The following is a 19,757-nucleotide window of genomic DNA, read 5'->3' on the forward strand; positions in this document are numbered from 1 at the left end:
TCACATAGCTACCAACTGCCATACTAGTGTCTCCATCCTAATGTACCAGCAGCGTTAGAGTTGAGTTAACTCTACTGCCATTACTGTACAACAAAGGTTGTAAGGAACTTGCAATAGTGAGCTCAAAATACAGGACAGAAAGGAAAACATTCAACACAGCATAATAATATCTGAGTCAAACATAGAGAAAATACCATAAATCTAAAAGACAAGCCAAAAACAAAAGCCAGAGGTTAACAATTCAAGTCTAGTCACCTAAACATATTAAAATTTGCAAAATACCACAAATAATTACTAGAAATCAAGCCAAAACAAACTGTGATCAAGAAAGTTACCATGCCCTTTACAGCTGAATTTCCTAACATTTTTAGTTAGCTCATTAGAGATCATATTTTTTGTTGAAATTCAAAGTATGATCTCTGATGAGGCAGCTTTAAGAGTTCTCATTTGCATAATATTTGGGTGTGAATCCTGGAGGCTATTCCATTGCTTCCACATATTTCAATGTAGAAACTTTATTTAAACATCAAAAAGGTCACCTCAATAAGGACATTACTATTTTTTAATATTTATACTTTTCATATTTTCAGAAATATTTAATATTTTACAGGATATTTTTCTCATTTAAATGAATAAACAATTTATTTTTTATTTGACACAAATTCATGCATTTTCAACTTTTAACCTCTCATTCATACATTTACATAGAAGCTCCATTTAAACTTTAAAATGTTCCGCATCTTACATGCATTATGGCTGCAATTCAACTTTCAGTCCCATTATAACTTTTTAAAATGTTTAGCCTTTTTTGAAGTAAAAATGCACTTGTCAGATTATTGCATGATTGTGTGTTGGATGGAATGGCCAAAGTTAAGGTGCATTTTATCATGCTAACATGTCTCCTTACTCGCTTGAGGATGGAGGAGCTGAAGCTACAAAATTAGAAATCCTTGGTTCTAATACGACTTTAATGACATCACTAACATATGACTTGCTGCACTGCTATGTCATCTGTCAAACATCAAGATAGCGCCACGGAAGGCTGCCTCGGTGTTTTGGTGTGCAATGTTTTGCCTTGTTTTGTTTGTAAACCCTGTTTTTTTCTTCTATATCTGCAGTTTTGTGCTTCACTGAGACGCGGCTGTGTGGATCGATACCGGACTCTGAGCTGCAGCTGGCTTCCAACTCTTCAGAGCGGATCGTAACACAGGACTTTCTGGCAAAACTAAAGGTGGAGGTATCTATTTTTACACTAATAGTGGCTGGTATAATGATGTGACAGTGATCCACCAGCACTGTTCTCCTGATCTGGAATCTTTCTTCATCAACTGCAAACCTTTTTACCCCCCTTGTGAGTTTGCTTCATTCATTCTGGTCGGTGTTTACATCCCACCACAGGCCAACGTACAGGAGGCACAGCGCACGCTCGCTGTGGAGCGGACTTACCCAGACTCCTTAGTTATTGTCCTTGGCGACTTTAACAAAGGTAACCTCACCCATGAACTCTCCAAATACAAACAGTTCATAAACTGTCCGATCAGAGATAAGAATATCCTGGATCACTGTTAAACAACTGTCAACAACGCCTATCACGCCATCCCCCGCGCTGCACTGGGCCACTCTGACCACACCACTGTCCAACTGATTCCCTCATACAGGCAGAAGTTAAAGCTCTGTAAACCTGTTGTGAGGTCATCTAAGAAGTGGAGCAGTGATGCTGTAGAGGATCTTCAGGCGTGTTTGGATACTACTGACTGGGATGTTTTCAGGACGGCCACCAATAGTCTGGATGAATACACAGAGGCTGGGACATCATACATCAGCTTCTGTGAGGACTGCTGTATACCATCACGCACCATGGTGAGGTATAACAATGACAAACCCTGGTTTAGTCCTAAACTCAGACAGTTGAGGCAGCTGGAGGAAGAGGCGTTCAGGAGTGGGGACAAGGAGAGGTTTAAAGAATCAAAGTACAGGTTTAGCAAGGCAGTGAGGGAAGCTAAACGGCTGTATGCAGACAGGAGGCTCCACACCAAGGTGCAGTGCCCTTCAGCCACCCAGGTCAGAGCTGTCCACGGGACAGCACCCCCATCGGTAGACCAGCAACAACTCTCAGTGTGGTAGGCCCCCATGAGGAAACACTGGAGCTAAAAACTGAGGGACTAAAATAGTAGGATAGGATAAAAGGTATAAAATGAACCACAGACAACAAGGTATTTAGCTCATAAAATTAAGTTAATAGCTAGGTAAGAATGATCTTAAACACAGACATAAAATGCATCAAAACTAAAACCTGTAACTAAAATAACAAAAGATAAAGATTAAATGAGATAGAGGAGAAAGCGGAAGGGTAAGCGCATTAAAAAAACAAACAAAAAAAAACAAATAGATAAATCGGTTAAAAGCCTGATAAAAGGAATTTAAAATAGATAAATAAAGAGATCAGTTAAAAGTCTGATTAAAAAGATGAGTCTTGAGCCTCTTTTTAAAAACATCAACAGTCTCTGCAGCCCTGAGGTTCTCCGGCAGGCTGTTCCACAATCGGGGGCCATAATAACTATATACCGTCTCCCCGTGTGTTTTAGTCCGAACTTGTGGTATGGTTAAAAGGCCTGTGCCGGAGGACCTCAGGGTCTGCAAGGGTTGATATGGTAAAAGCAGGTCAGATAAATAAGAAGGCCCAAGACCGTTAAAACATCTAAAAACTAATATAAGAACCTTAAAATCGATCCTGAAGCGCCCAGGGAGCCAATGCAGCAATTTTAAAACTGGTGTAATGTGCTCCCGCCCTCTGGTCCTTGTCAGCACTCATGAAGCTGAATTCTGTAATAATTGTAGATTTGAGATAATCTTTTTGGGAAGACCAGAGAGCAGGGCATGACAATAATCCAACCTGCAGGAGATAAAAGCATGCATCAGCACCTCCGTGCTGACCTGAGAGAGAAATGGGCGGACTCTGGCTATATTCTTAAGGTGGTAGAAACCTACCTTTGTTATGTTTTCAATATGTAGAAGAAAAATAGAGGTCAGAGTCAAAAATCACACCCAGATTTTTTACAGATTGTGTTCCTGTAGTTTTGGTAAAAGTTTCTCTCTCTGGCCTTCAGGACCAATGACTAAAACCTCTGTTTTGTCCTGGTTGAGCTGCAGAAAATTTGCTGCCATCCATGACTTTATGTCTAAAATGCAGTTAAAAAGGGCATCAATTGACCCTGCGTCATCAGGAGACACGGCGATGTACAGTTGCGTATCATCAGCATAACTATGAAAGCTGATGCCGTGCCTCCTGATGACGTCCCCCAGGGGAAGCATGTAGAGATTAAAAAGAGCTGGACCTAAAATTGACCCCTGGGGGACCCCGCACTTTATCTCATGGGTTCCTGAGGAACAAGTATCCATACTTACAAAGAAGTGTCGATCAGCAAGGTAAGAGACGAACCAGTTAAAAACAGTACCAGAGAGGCCGACCAGGTGCCTCAGTCTATTTAATAAAGTGTGATGGTCTACTGTATCGAAGGCGGCGGTTAAATCCAATAAAACCAAGACTGTGAGTTTATGGTTATCTAAATTACACCTGATGTCGTTAAAAATCTTTAAAAGGGCTGTCTTGGTACTGTGGTTCATCCTAAAACCAGACTGATACTTCTCTAAAGTATTATTTGTATTTAAAAAATCATTTACTTGGGTAAAAAACAGTTTTTCTAAAATTTTGTTGAAAAACGTTAAGTTGGATACAGGCCGATAATTATTAAAAATTTTGGGGTCTAAAGTGCTCTTCTTTGGAAGGGGCTTCATCACCGCCGTTTTCAAGGAGGTCGGGAAGACACCCTTCTGAAGAGAGCAATTCACCATGTACAGTAGCTGTTCCTCAAAGAATCCATAAAATGTTTTAAAAACGGTGTGGGAATTGGGACTAAAAGGCAGGTTGTGGGGTTTACTTGGGAGAAAACTCGACCAAGTGTCCTCGCATCAACCAGGGCAAAACTCTCCAGTGTTTCCTCAGGTAAAAGCAATGATCCAGGTGTGTCGACAGTTAAAATCTGTTGAGATAAAAGACTGGATCTGATGTCATTGATTTTACTTCTGAAGTGGTCTGCAAAGTCCTCACAAATGGCATGGTTGTTGTCTTAGGTGATCTGTTAAAATTACTGTTTGTTAAAATATCAGCAGTGGAGAAGAGGAATTTGGGATTGTTTTTATTGTCAGAGATTAGGTTTTTGAAATGGGAAATTCTTGCCTGTTTGACTGCGTTATTGTAGGTTTTGAGATGTTGATGTAATATTTAGTAGTGGACTGTTAGTTTTGATTTTCTCAATCTCCTCTCAGCACTCCTGCAGTATCTTTTCAGTTGTTTGATTTCCTGATTTCTCCACGGGGGTGTAGGTTTTGTTCTAATTGTTTTGGTTAAAAGTGGAGCCACTGAGTCCAGGGTTGACTTGAGTTTGTTGTTAGAATTGTCAATAATAAAATCACAAGGTGCTGGTAAAATCTCTGCAGGAGTGCTCTGTAAAATCTGAATAAAATTTGTAGCCACTCCAGAAGTTAGGTAGCGTTTCCTCACTGTTCTCACTGGGGCCCCCTGTTGATTAAAACTGGTGATGTTAAAAAACACACAAATGTGGTCAGACACAGCCAGATCCACAACAGAGGACACATCTACGGACAGGCCATAGGTTATGACCAGGTCCAGGGTGTGCTCCCTGCTGTGGGTTGGCTGCGTGATATGTTGTTTAAAATCCAAACAGTTTAAAAGGTTTAAAAATTCTCTGGATACTGGGTCTGAGGTGTTGTCAATGTGTAGATTAAAATCACCAGTTATTAAAATCCTGTTGGAGGTGGAGTGAATGATTGCTAATAGTTCAGAAAATTCACTGATAAAAGAAGTAGAGTACTGGGGTTGTCTGTAAACCGTTATGCAAAGGATAGGAGGGCTGCTAAAGGCATGTGATGTGTAAAGGCATGATGCTCAAATGATGTGTAGCTGTTAAAAGAAACTTCATTTGAGGACATTGTGGTTTTTGTTACTGATGCAGTCTGCCTCCCTTTTTGTCTCTGTAAGGTCTATAGGTTAAACAGGTTGTCTAAAATTAAATCATTTATGATAAAAGATTCATTTAAAACGGATTCAAAACACACATTAAATATGGCTTAATAGAGACAATTTCAAACACAAGTACGCAAATTGGCTTCACTATAACTCGCAGCATTCACAGATAAACATCATATCTGAACACTTTTCCCCCACCAATACAACATGCTAACATTATTAGCACAAGTCTATGGCATTTTACATTGTATAAATTAGCCTAGCGGCTAGCGATTTTTTAATCTTCTCATGTAAAACCAGGGACAACAGCAAAATTTAACAATGGTAACGGCACACAATTTGGCTCCATTACAGCTCACAAGATTCACCGACAAAACAACTGTCTTATAGTAAACACATTTTCCAAACAAATACAACATGCTAACGTTATTAGCGCCAGCCTATGGCATTTTACATTGTATAAAGTAGCCTTGCGACAAGCGGAGATTTCCTCTGTTCAAATGAAGCCAGAAAAAATCCCAATGTATAAATCCCTAAAGGATATATCACACACAAGACTTAAAATGCTATTTTAGTGGAGGCTTTACTGTCTTCACAATATAATTATACTCGGCTATCAAGTTAGCTGGCCGTATGGCCGATTGCCACGACAGGAACGGTGACTTGTTAAATGCAGGCCCGTCTACCTACCCCATGAGTTTACCGTCTTCATAGTAACGGCCGTATACATACCACCCGATGCTAGTACTAACTCAGCCACAGGCGAGCTGCACAGAGCCATAAACAGCCAGCAGAACTCCTATCCTGACGCAGTTCACATCATAGCTGGGGACTTTAATCATGCTGATTTAACGACAGTACTCCCCAGATTTGATCAGCATATTAAATGTGCAACAAGGGGTGTAAACACACTGGACAAAGCCTGCAGCGACATCCAAAATGGCTATAGAACAACCCCCTTACCACATCTAGGTCTGTCAGATCACATGTCCATACTGCTGATCCCTGCATACACCCCTGTCAGAAGGAGAACCCCTCCAGCCATAAAGACTGTGAAAACCTGGCCGGAGGGTGCATTACATCAGCTGCAGGACTGTTTTGAGAGCACAGACTGGAGTGTGTTTTAACACCAGGACCTTGAAGAGCACACCACATTTGCGCTCTCATACATAAACTTCTGTGTCGACAACGTCACTGTGGACAAACGTCCCTGGAAACATCTATTCCAACCAGAAATCCTGGATGACTAAAGAGGTCCAGGTCCTGCTGAGGCGACGTGACGTCACTTTCAGACAGACTGACAGTAAAGTTACTGAACATTGGACTTCCTTTCACCACCTGCTGCTGGATCAGAAACTTTCTTTCTGACCGTGTACAGAGAGTCAGAGTGGGTCCCCTTCTCTCAACAGCCCTCAGCCTCAACACCGGCTCTCCACAGGGCTGTGTGCTGAGCCCTCTTCAGTACACTCTGTAAACCCATGACTGTATCATCACCCACCCAGACAACGCCATCATTAAATTTGCTGACGACACCACCGTGGTGGGGTGCATCATGTGGTGTGCAGACAACAACTTGGTTCTCAATACCTCAAAAACCAAGGAACTGATTGTTGACTTCAGGAGGAGGAAGCCTGACCTGCAGCCCATCTGCATCAATGGGGAGGGTGTGGAGAGGGTGCCTAGCGTCAAGTTCCTTGGTGTGCACATGGACGCAGACCTCCAATAGAGAACTAACACCTCGGCTGTTATGAAAAAGGCCCAGTAGCCCTGAGAGACTGTACGCACCCAGGACACCAGGTGTTTGAGCTGCTTCCCTCTGGCAGGAGATTCAGAGCACTGAAGTCACGGACAAATAGACTCAGGGATAGCTTTTATAACAGGGCAATAGCACTAATCATTACAAACCTCATCTGATTAGCTGCTTTTTTTTCTTCAACAATGGGTCGTGCAATGAACAATATATTTAATACCAACAATAATCTATTTATCACCAGCACTTTAGGTCACACTTAAGTGTATATTCTGTATATTCTGCATATATTGTTCTATTCATCATGTATTTTATTTTATCTAGTTTTTTATATGCCTCCTTTTGCACCAAAGTGGACAGTATCTCAATTTCATTGTGCTGTGATACACAAGCATGACTTTAAAATGACAATAAAGATTTACCTTATCTTATCCTATTGTTTCTTGTCTGTGAAATCAAAGTAAATACAAGCTTTGTTTCCACTGACTCCATCAGTGGATTACTGACTTCCTGTCTGACAGAAGGCAGCACGTGAAGCTGGGGAGACATGTTTCTGACTCCCAGACTATCAACACTGGATCCCCCCAAGGCTGTGTTCTTTCTTCTCTGCTCTTCTCCCTGTACACCAACAGCTGCACCTCCAGTCATCAGTCCGTCAAGCTCCTGAAGTTCACGGATGACACCACCTTCATCGGATTCATCTCTGATGGGGATGAGTCCACCTACAGGTGGGAGATTGACAAGCTGGTGACGTGGTGCAGGCTGAACAACCTGGAGTTCAACACTCTTAAGACAATGGAGATGGTTGTAAACTTCAGGAAGAACCCAGCCCCGCCCGCCCCCTTCACCCTGTATGACTCCCGAGTCGACACTGTGGAGTCATTCCGCTTCCTGGGGGCTAACATCACCCAGGACCTCAAGTGGGAGCTGAACATCAGCTCCCTTACAAAGAAGGCACATCAGACGATGTACATCCTGCGGCAGCTGAAGAAGTTCAACCTGCCAAAGACAATGATGGTGCACTAATACACTGCCATCATTGAGTCCATCCTCACCTCCTCGATCACCATCTGGTACGCTGCTGCCACCGCCAAGGACAAAAGCAGACTGCAGCATATCATTCATTCCGCCGAGAAGGTGACTGGCTGCAATCTGCCCTCCCTCCAGGACCTGTACGCCTCCAGAACTCTGAGGCATACAGGAAAGATTGTGGCTGATCCCTCCCATCCTTGACACAAACTAACACTATACCTGTTAGGATCACATTAAACTGTCCCCCCTTTGGACCCAGCTGCTCTGCTTATTCTACAATAAGAGAAAACTTAGCTCACATTCCACCCACTCCAATAACGGAATCAAATGCATCATCTTGCTTCAATCACACCTTTCAACTGTACTGTCTGCTAATCCCGGTTCTGATCTCACAATTGATGTTTTTTTCTTCGACAACAAACACATGGTTACATTTGGTCAACAAGTGCATATGGTTTAGTTCTGGCAACTAAAGCAAGTGGTTGGGTTAATGAAAAAAGAGTAGGGGTTTGGCTTTACAATCGTATGGAAGCGAACACTGGCCTCCCTGCTGAAAATTCATGGTAATTGGACCCATCCACCACCCCCCATACCTTCTCCCCCTTAACTTATGTTGTTGTCCCACCACATTTCCCCCTGACACCACCGGGCACCGTTAGACAGCAATGGTGACCAGCCATGTGTCATACTGACATGAAAGGACATCTTTTTTTGTCGGTGTCTGATGCCAGAAGTCACTGCCCAAGCACCGATTTCTTTACATTGTTTGAGTTGTCAAAAGTTGTGCAAACAAATCAGGATTCCAACTTAATGTTTCCTGAGTTTTCTCAGGTGATGAAGCAGCTCAAGATTAAACATTGCTGAGAATTTAAGTCTGGTGACAAGGTTTCAGCACTCCTGGCCTTGTCTGCAGGCTCGCTACAGTGGGCCTTATTTGATGGTAAAAGATTGGTGATAGAGTCTGTTTTGTAGCAACTCCCGATTACCAACATTTATTATCTCTGTCATGGTAATATGCTAAAACCTTACCCTGAAAGGGGACACGTGAGAACAGGTGAAGCTGCTGTGACCGCTGTGGTGTGTCTGTTGCTGAATTTGTTGCTCCGCATGTTAGTCTTGTAACACGTAAAGTCTCAGGGGCACTGTCCAGTGCTGAAGTCAGTGACCAGGCGTTGTCTGAGCTTTAACCCAGAGGAAAGTTGTCAAAAAATGAAGTCTTGCTAAGTCTCTCAACTCATTTGTGTCATCTTTCTGAGCCACAATGCTCAGATTTTATGAGTTAATTGAGTCTAATGAAGCACTGTTCGCTGATGTTCCCTCACAGACTCATCTGTTAAAGCATGATATTGATGTGGGTGACTCACAGCCCATTAAGCAGCATCCATATCATGTAAATACAGACAAACGCCACCATCATAAGAAACAGATGGAGGATATGGTACAACCTGATATCACTGAGGCCAGTTCTAGTCCTTGGAGCCCCCTGTTTGCTTGCTACTGAGTGCTAAATAGTTAAAGACAACATTTCATGAAAAATAGATTGTCTCTAAAGGTAAAGATTGCTTCTGTACAGACTTTAGAAAAGTAACCGGTGTAACAAAAGCCAGCTGTTCCTCAGATGGAGGATTGTGTGGATTGTGTTGAAGGGGCCAGATTTGTTACAAAGTTAGACTTCCTGAATGGATACTGGCAGGTTGCGTTGACTAAGGGGGCCAAGGAGATCTCTGCTTTTGCCATGCCAACGACTTTCTTCATTATACAGTCATGACGTTTGGCATGCATAATGGGCCAGTCACTTTTCAGCATTTAATGAATGTTGTTCTCTCTGGTCTACCCTTCTGTGAAGCATATCTTGATGATCATTTTTGTTCTGAGTTATGGGCTGAACATGTGGAGCATCTGCGTACAGTGTTTTGTTGTCTCAAAGAGGCAGGTTTATCTGTGAACTTGCCTAACTGTGAGTATGGGCAGGTCACAGTGACCTATCATGGAAAGGACGTGGTGGAGGCCAGGTTCATCCCATTCAGGTGAAGGTGAAATGTAATGTGGCCTTTAAAGTGAGCTTCAACTGGTCCAAATAATGCCAGTCTGTGTTTATACAGACCACAGTCTCCTGTTAAATGCACCTAGTCTTGCGACGCCCTGGTTTGATCTGTTGTTTAAGCTAACCCTGGAGTCGAGTGACACCAGCATAGGCACTGTTTATTTACACGAGGGTTTTAGTACTACGGTGCCTCACGTACCACTACTGTGGGATAAGTTCAAAGTCTAATCGCAAGAGGGTGAGTGTCCATGCGCTGTCCAATAATGGTGTGTGCTGGCCACCTGGCACTCAATACGCTGCTGCAGTGGTTTGTTTTCCAGACATGTGAGTATCTTTGAGCAGCGAAAATTATTATTTATTTCTTTTTACTTGTCTTCAGTGATTTGTTTTACACAGAGCTCTACGTGCGAGCATTTTACTCGCATTTGCAACTAAAAATAGTTTTGTGCGAGCAAAATAAATCATTCAGCACTCTGTGCAAGTACAGATTTCAACCAGCAGCAGAAATGAAAGGCGAATCCTGCCGGTTGTGGGTTGAACGGGGGTCACAGACAGGAATACGGCGGTCAAATAGCCCACGGTGGCTCCGCGGTGCAAGATAATGGGTTACCGGCGACAGAGAAGTCCGACTCCAGGTCCAGTAGCCTAATTTCCTCTTTCGTTGGCATCATGACTGCCCAGTAGTACCTGGACAACCGAGCCGTGGCGGCACATAGGTATGTGGCATGTCAGAGGAGAAACGAGCCGTTCACATTTCGCTGTCTTTGTGGCAGGTAACGGTCCACAAACCTCAATTCACTGAAGGGACTGTTCTTTACTTATGAAGGGACTGTTCTTCACTTGTCAGGGGAGGAGGGTGGCTGGTTGATTTTTATTTTATTTATTTATTTTATTTCAATCCCCCCTATGTTAATAACTTATTGATGCTGTTTTTGAAGTATGAATAAGTCAGTAAGTAATTTATTCCATTGAAATATCATTGATGTATTATATAAAAGTGATTTATCTTTTTATAAATGACAAAAGGCACATCTGCCTCATTTTTGCTGTGGTATCATGATACAAACTAGAGAAGCATGAACGTTAGCATGTAAAGTAGTAAAGTATGAACATTATGGAAAAATCTGAAAGTTTCCAATAATGTCCTAATGAAGCTGAATCAGAAGAAGTTTGAATGGTTTGAATCGGTTTAAGTATGTTGAAGATAATTGAAGTTGAAAAACGTGGTGGAATAATAAGAAGAAGAAAAACAAAGAATTTTGGTAACAGAGGAACATAGGGTTTGAATGCTTCCAGCATTCACACCCAATAAGAAGAAAAATAAAGAATTTTGGTAACAGAAAAACATAGGGTTTGAATGCTTTCAGCATTCACAGCCAACTAGAGAAGCAATTTCTGAAGAAATTGCAGGTATGAATGCTGCAAGCTGAAGCCACGCTGCAATGCTGCCTTGAATACAATAAAATTTGAATGATTTGAATGTTTGAAAGTTTGTTGAAAAGCTGACGCCACACTGAATACCTGCCTTTGATAAAATAAAGTTTGAATGATTTGAATCTTTGAATGTTTTACTGAGATTTATGAAATCCAATATGGCCACCGCCTAGTGATGCCACAATGGGCAAATCAGATGAGTTAATTTACTCCCATCAGATTCCTCTTCCTTTATTTTGAGGACGAGATGACAAAAACAGCACAAAACAAAAGAAATCTGCTGTGTAAATATGTTCAAAATGCTGTTTTACTGAGATCTATGAAATCCAATATGGCCTCCGCCTAGTGACGCCACAATATGCAAATTAGATAAGTTAATTTACTCCCATCACAAACTTTGGGTCATGATGAATAGTTTTCTCATTTACAGTATGCCTTTATTTCTCACCGCTTTCAAGCGACAGCCTTTTGAAATGAAATGAAAATGGAATATTTTCCTCAATAAACCCTGGCATCTAAAGGGTTAAAATGGAGATTGTGCTAGGCTGACCAAACATCCTCTTTTGCCCGGACATGTCCACTTCTCACGTCCTGTTCGGGGCGTCCGGGGGGTGTTTATAAATTGATGATAATGTCCGGTTTTCCTTGTGTGTATGTGTGTGTGTGTGTGTGTGTGTGTGCGTAATCCCCGAGAGGCTGCCTTATTGGCGGATCTGCAACACTCACAACGAGGAAGCAGCAGACACCCGCGGCGCAGCATTATTCTAACCTTCCAAGATGCCAAAGCGCAAGTACAGCTTCACAGATGAACTGCAGACAAAAATCCCAACTTACTGTCCCGACCCGGTCGGAATATATGGGAGGCTGAGTGCACCATGTGCAAAGCTGGCACATATGATTCTGTGTCTAATAAAGGTGCCGGGGACCTCAAAGTTGGATTTTTTAATACAGAAGAGGTATTATTTAGAACATTCTTTCATATTATTTATTTATTTATTTGTCCAGTAAGACTTGAAAAGATAGCTATTATTTTACAAGTTGATTTTTCTCATACAGAAGAGACATTATTTCTATCATTATTTCATTCCAGAGATTTTACATTTAACATTCATATTTATTTTTGTACAATTGAAACTTGTGAAAAGATTATTATTTTCAGCATGATAAAAGCAAGTTGAGTAACCTCTGAGAAGCCTATCTAAATTTCTGTCTTTGAGAGATATTATTTTGTAATATAACTGAATTTTCTATCCATACATATAAACTTTAAATATATTAAAATTATAAGGCATCTTTGAGTAAACTGCGAGTATCATTTAAGTAGGCTATGTCGTGTCCTCTTTTTTGGAAATCAAAATATGGTCACCCTAGATTGTGCCCCTGTCATGTCTGCATGTAAGATGTAGACATGCACACACATCATGTTTCTGTGAGTTTGTGTGTGACAGCGGTTGCCATGGTAAATAAGGACCTGCACCTGGCAGAAGAGCAGAGAGAGACAGACAGAACACAGAGAAGAGACTTCTTTTACTGGAGATTTAACTCCTCGAACAAGTTCTTCCCATTCCGAAACCCTTGGTCCAATCATCAAAATAAAGTAATGGTGAGAGAAATAAAGTTATACAGAAGATCTGTTTAACAGCAGTTGAGCTGGCATGTGTGCGTGTTTGAAGCCGATAAGATATAAAATGTAGGAGGAGATGATTTTGGGGAAGTGCACGTTTGATGTGAAATCTTACTTTGAAAGGGCAAATAGCTCACTTCCTGTTGGATTTAGGTCATGGGTGTCAGCACATGATTTGTAGGTCGAACACACCAGTTTTGGTTTGATCTGTCTACGACATTCTTACGGGCAACAGTGGCCATTTTAGTGTGCCTAGGTGGCGGTAGAGGGCCCATTTTGGCACTTTAGGGGTTAATAATGTGTATTTGCTGTTTCAAATGAAGATTCTGCTGTTGTAATATGTCCTTTAAAGATTGTGAGACACGCACACAGAGGGCTGTGTGTGCGTGTCTGTGTGTGCAGCTGTTGTCATGGCGATTAATGACTTGCATGCACCTGGGGGGCACACAGAGAGCTCATCAGAGAGCAGATCAGCAAAGGCTGTTTATAATGGGATTGAACTCCTCGAAAAAGTTCTTCCCATTCCCCAAACCGTTGGTCCAATAATGAAAATAAAGTGATGGTGAGAGAGATAAACTTCTCGTGAATGCACGTGTCATGTTTTATATTTCTAGAGTCAAACATGTGGTCACAGGAGCGAGTTGCTTATGTGTTGCACCTCAGTTGTTTCCAGAAATTTCTCCTCTCAGTTTACATGGGAGTGAATGAGAAAAAAATCGGCGCTCCCTTCGCTTTGGAGCCACTCAGCAAAAATGTATATGTGTGACAGCTTCCATGTCAACATTTCTGTGACCAGGACAAATTTTCCTACGTTTTTTGATATAAATTGTGTATGTACAGTGAAAACTGTGGGCGTATGAGCGAGTTGAAGAGAAAATTTCTTGATGAGTTTACAGCTGCTCTCCATTCTAGCAATGACATCACCCACTCCAGCTCATGCAATACACACCCATTATAAAGTCTGAGAAGGGCTGAAAACTTCATGTATTTTAAACTGACTTTGTAGAAAAACTAAAAGAGATACTGAAAATTTGAATTAGTTCCTGAAAGTCGACGGCAGAGTCAACGTTTGAGAGATGTAATGGAGTTTCTACGTCAATGTATGAATTTGTGATGTGTGGGTGAAGATGAGCGAGTTTGAAGGATTTTCTCATTGACTTCCATAAAACAAAGTTTCAGAAAACGCTGAATATTTTTGAAAGTTTGAATGGGATTGAAAAGTTGAATCATATGTAAAAAGTAAGCAAAATGATGAATGTTTTCCATTTTCGTCTTCCAGCATTCACACTTATAATACACTAACTCCACACTCATAAATCACCACAACTCCTGAGGGAACAACAACATAAAATGTTCCCTAGCAGTCTGTTTATTCCCAACAATGAGAAATAATGCCAGTCACTTCACTATATGCTCTGGGCAAGCGCTTACCCATAACATAACCACAACAACATTTGCATTTTAGCCCTATTTACCATTGCTTGGGTTGTAGGCTAATGTTACTCAACATGGAAGTAACGTTACATCAGAGAGATTGCTGAGCAAAATACACAACACTCACTTACCACGTCTGCTCGTTTTGTGATGCCGACAGATGGTATGACAGTATCTTTCAAGAAAAGCGTTTGAACTGTTCCTGAGCTTCTGTGCTCCATCCTTTCAGCGTAGTCCTCCAGTAAAAAATGGCAGGAGCTAACAAACATTTTCCGGACCGTTTCCACAGGCGTGTTGGGATCAGAGTCCAGCACAAATAGCCATTGTTTCATCCTGTCCGTATTTTTGGTTGGTACTACGCGAAACTTCACTCTGCTCCATGTCTTCGGCTTGTTACCACAACCTTTTACAATACATGTGTAAACCATGATTCACAACAGCACTCTGTAAACTTTTCTCAAACTTTCTTGGCCGTCCAGCTGACAATACCGCAAATGCAAGGCTGAAAGCAAAAACAACGGCACTGTGTCAGCTGCGCACTGTGTCACTCCGCCCAGTGGTTTACTCAAGAGAGTAGTTCCGAGTATTTGCTTCATGTGTTGTAATGTTACTTAATTATACATTATTATTTCATAGCGTGGGGAATGCACAAGCCATGTGTTTCCTACTAGAGCGTTTTGGAGTCATTTGATGGTGTATTTGATTAGTTTTGAGGGAGAGAGCAGGCTGTATTGTTCACCTCCATTTTGTGCGCTGAGCAGCAGGCAGCTCTGTCCCACCGATCTCAAAACAGCAGGCACTGACAATTAAAGGTAATGTACCTACTCATATGACTACAGGGATTACAGCAATAGGCGCACTTGCCAAAATGTTGAACTATCCTTTTAAATGTAACATCACTTTCTTTTCATATTAGCCTTTGAAAAAGTCATTAAATGTTCTTCAATGTTTTTAATAATTGGGTGAAAATGAAATATAAAAACAGACCCATGATTGCTCCTCACTTTGGTTTTATTCATATTCCACATGTTAAACAAAGTGCTCAGTAGCTATTTCAGCTTGAGTAGCTTTTACCACCAACAGATGCTGATTACCACACATCTAGTCTCCTATCATCCTGTTGAGTAGATGAACATGTTTGGAGTAGAGCATTGGTGGCAGAGACTTTTTTGAGCGTCTGGACAACATACACATGTGTAGCAATTTTCATGTTCCAACTCCAAAAAAAAAAACCCTATGGGGAGGCAGCTGTGATCGGGCCCTCGCTGTCCGGCACCAGCGCGCAGGCCAGCAGCATGCATCACTGAAGCGGTTATGTGAAAACTCTGACGTGTTGTGACGTTTCAACTTCCTACTCCAAAGAAAACCCTATCGGGAGAGTTTTTTGAAAATTTCAAGGGAGCACTATAGAGGCATTTTGTCCCCGGCCATGGGCGACGCCCCTATCAGATGTAAGAGCTTGCCATTCTTGACCTGTGTATCAATTTTCATAAGGAGATGAGGTCGCTGAAGCCATCAAAATGCCAAACATATTTAGTGGCGAGGGATCGATAGTCGCCACGCCGCCACATGGACACCATTAGATGTAGCTTCACACCGTTCATAAGGTAGCTTCACCAACTTGTTCTGCATGCATTAGAAGTGGAATGAAGTTGATGCAGTCAAGTTTGTGGCATTAGTACATGTTGAAGTAAAAACTGGTCACTTCCTGTTACCACCGGAGGGTGCTATGAGTAAAGTGGGATATTAACATATCGGGGCATTCGGGGCGGAGCCATCATCATGTTCAGCAAGTTTGAAGCTGCTGAGATCAAGTATGTGGGCAGGAGAGCCGTTCGAAATTCGATGGCAAGAAAATGAAAAGTCGCCAAAATTTGTCATGCCCTAGTGGCCACGCCCCTTGACATAGAGAAAAGCTTTTAATAACTTTTGATCAGCATGTTCTCAGGATGATCTGTAGCCAATTTGAAGTCGATCGGACGAAATCCCTAGGAGGAGTTTGTTCAAATTTAAGTTGTGTAAATCGCCGTAACGAAAAAATTCAAAACAAAATGGCTGACTTCCTGTTGGGATTTTACCATGACATCAAGAGACTTTATTGTGCGTCTTGGTATGATACATGTGCATACCAAATTTCGTTTGCCTACGACAAACTAAACCCAATGGGTAGGGGTTTTTGAAAATTTGTAGGGGACGCTATTTCAGGATTTCGCGTCGACCATGTGCAACCGCCCAAAAATATGGAATTTCAGATGCGGCCGGACGAATGTGGAAAGTTAGAAGCATTTTGAAATTTGGGAAAGGGGCCAAATTAGGGCACAAATTCGGGTAAAGAATAATAATAATAAGAAGAAACAGCACGGTTTCAATAGGGTCCTCGGACGACTTTGTTGTCGTTCGGGCCCTAATAATAATAAACAGTACGGTTTCAATAGGGTCCTCGGACGACTTTGTTGTCGTTCGGGCCCTAATAATAATAAACAGCACGATTTCAATAGGGTCCTCGGACGACTTCGTCGTCACTCAGGCCCTAATAAACAGCATGACTTCAATAGGGTCCGAGGACGACTTTGTCGTCGCTTGGGCCCTAAATAAATAATTTTGGTAACAGAAGAACATAAGGTTTGAATGCTGAAAGCATTCACACCCAATCAGAAAATAAAGAATTTTGGTAATAGAAGAACATAGGGGGGCGGCACGGTGGTGTGGTGGTTAGCACTCTCGCCTCACAGCAAGAGGGTTGCCGGTTCGATCCCGGGCGTGGGAGCCCTTCTGTGCGGAGTTTGCATGTTCTCTCCGTGTCAGCGTGGGTTCACTCCGGGCACTCCGGCTTCCCCCCACAGTCCAAAGACATGCAGATTGGGGACTAGGTTAATTGGTAACTCTAAATTGTCCATAGGTGTGAATGTGAGCGTGAATGGTTGTCTGTCTCTATGTGTCAGCCCTGCGATAGTCTGGCGACCTGTCCAGGGTGTACCCTGCCTCTCGCCCGATGTCAGCTGGGATAGGCTCCAGCCCCCCCGCGACCCTCAAGAGGATGAAGCGGTTAGAAGATGAAGAAGAAGAATAACATAGGGTTTGAATGCTGAAAGCATTCACACCCAATAAAGAATTTTGGTAACAAAAGAACATAGGGTTTGAATGCTGAAAGCATTTACACCCATTAAGAATTTTGGTAATGGAGGAACATAGTTTGAATGCTGAAAGCATTCACACCCAAATAGACATTTAATGAGCTGGAGTTTGTTTATCCAGGGCTTCAATGTGGAATTCAAACATCCAAGGCAAGGGTAATGTTGTGGCTGAGACCAAGGTACCTTTTAACCGTTTTTTTTTTTTTTTTTGGAATAACTGACACAATCAAAAACCAGAAACAAGTCGTTTTTTTGTTTTTGGGCAACAAACTAAAAACAAAGAAACAGTTTGTTTTTTCGTTCTTTTGTTTTTGGCAAAAAATGAAAAAACAAAATTCAGCTCAATTTCTTCTTTTCTGATCCTATTGCAAAAAACAAATTTGCCACGCCACATTTTGTTTCATGGGTGGGCGGGTTCTCAGTGCTCTCCCCCACTTGCTTCTGATTGGCTAACATGCTCTGTCACTTACATTTGGGCTGTGCCCTTCAAAATGAGGTTACCTCTTGGCCTTTACGCAAGCAGGATGTCTCTGCAGACCCGCAGGCTGCAGACGCACAGACAGGCAATGAAGTAATGCAACAGCATTTTATTGTATTGCCTGTTAATATGCAGCTGATAGACCATGAAAATGAAAGCTCTATAGTAAGTTTTCTCCAGGATGTACCATGAACAGTGAAGTCTGCTCTCAGTGAAACTATTAACATGACAGCAAGCACGCCAAAAGTAGTTATTAAAAATGACCAGCAGGTGTCGCACTGCATCAAAGTTGTCATCAAAAATACAAATATGAATAAATAGGCCTATGTTGACAGCCAGATGGGAAAAGAACAGATGTACATCTATGGAAAGGCATTTACAATAGGCTACTATCAGTTAGAGTTAAGCTGTCACTGGACTTTCCCCTCAGTTGCGGTCACATGGAGACACTTGATAATAATTGTGTAGACAGTTTAGAGATTCACACTACCTGCTATGGTGGAGTAAAAAGAACCATCTAGTTTTCAGGTCTACTTTAGCAGACTGACTAGATCAGCGGGGTAGCTATTGCAGTCAAACTCTGAGTAGCCTATGTTAACCCTAAATGAAACTCTGGGTTTTCAGCTCCAGAAAGAGAGGTAACTGAAGCCTGGTGTCAGTTACTATGGCAACTGAGTCTGTGAACCTGAGGGGAAAGTACAGTGACAGCTTAACTCTGACTGATAGTAGCCTATATTAAATGCCTTTCCATAGATGTACATCTGTTTTTCCCCATCTGGCTGTCAACATAGGCCTATTCATTCATATTTGTATTTTTGATGACAACTTTGATGCAGTGTGACACCTGCTGGTCATTTTTAATAACTATTTTTGGCGTGCTTGCTGTCATGTTGATAGTTGTACCGAGAACAGACTTCACTGTTCATGGTACATCCTGAAGAAAACTTACTATAGAGCTTTCATTTTCATGGTCTATCAGCTGCATATTAACAGGCAATACAATAAAACACTATTGCATTACTTCATTGCCTGTCTGTGCGTCTGCAGCCTCCAGGTCTGCAGAGACATCCTGCTGGCGTAAAGGCCAAGAGGTTACCTTATTTTGAAGGGCACAGCCCAAATGTAAGTGACAGAGCACGTTAGCCAATCAGAAGCAAGGGAGTGCTGAGAGACCGCCCACCAATGAAACGAAACATGGAGTGGTAAATTTGTTTTTTGCAATAGGATCAGAAAACAAGAAATTGAGCTGAATTTTGTTTTTTCATTTTTTCGCCCAAAAACAAAAAAACGACTTGTTTCTTGTTTCTGATTGTGTCAGTTATTCCCAGAAAACAAACAGTTAAAAGGTACCTTGGTCCGCTGACTTACTGTTGTGCCTTTGAGCAGCTATTTCTCTTAACACTGTATACCGACAAGAGTATCTCCTCATGTTAACTCATTTTCTCATGTTCTCATTTTCAGTGTTGAGTAACTTAGAGTGGGGGTGTTAAATGCTACTCCTTATTAGTTATGATGTGCATTGCATATGCTTTTGACTGATCTATGTGTTTTGTTTTGTTTTTTTACTCTCGGGGGGTTCAAAGGGTACAGATGACCCAAAGGAGGGGCCCATAAAAAGGTCTATGGTTGACCCTTAAACGGGATCAAGTACAACAGTTTACTTACTGACTTAAATCACTGAAAATACAAATTATGTGTATTTATATGATAAATAAATGCATTTTTATCATTAAAACACATTTCAACATGCCACCTGTGCCACTCTTTGTTTTTATTTATG

At 41.8% G+C, this 19,757-nt stretch overlaps 1 pseudogene; it reads right to left on the bottom strand.

The window, feature by feature from the left end:
* Positions 1-19,757, bottom strand: part of LOC125900931 (apolipoprotein B-100-like) — a 134,196-nt pseudogene that overhangs the window by 78,349 nt on the left and 36,090 nt on the right.

Source organism: Epinephelus fuscoguttatus, linkage group LG14 (assembly GCF_011397635.1).
Source record: "Epinephelus fuscoguttatus linkage group LG14, E.fuscoguttatus.final_Chr_v1".
NCBI classification, from domain to species: Eukaryota; Metazoa; Chordata; class Actinopteri; order Perciformes; family Serranidae; genus Epinephelus; species Epinephelus fuscoguttatus.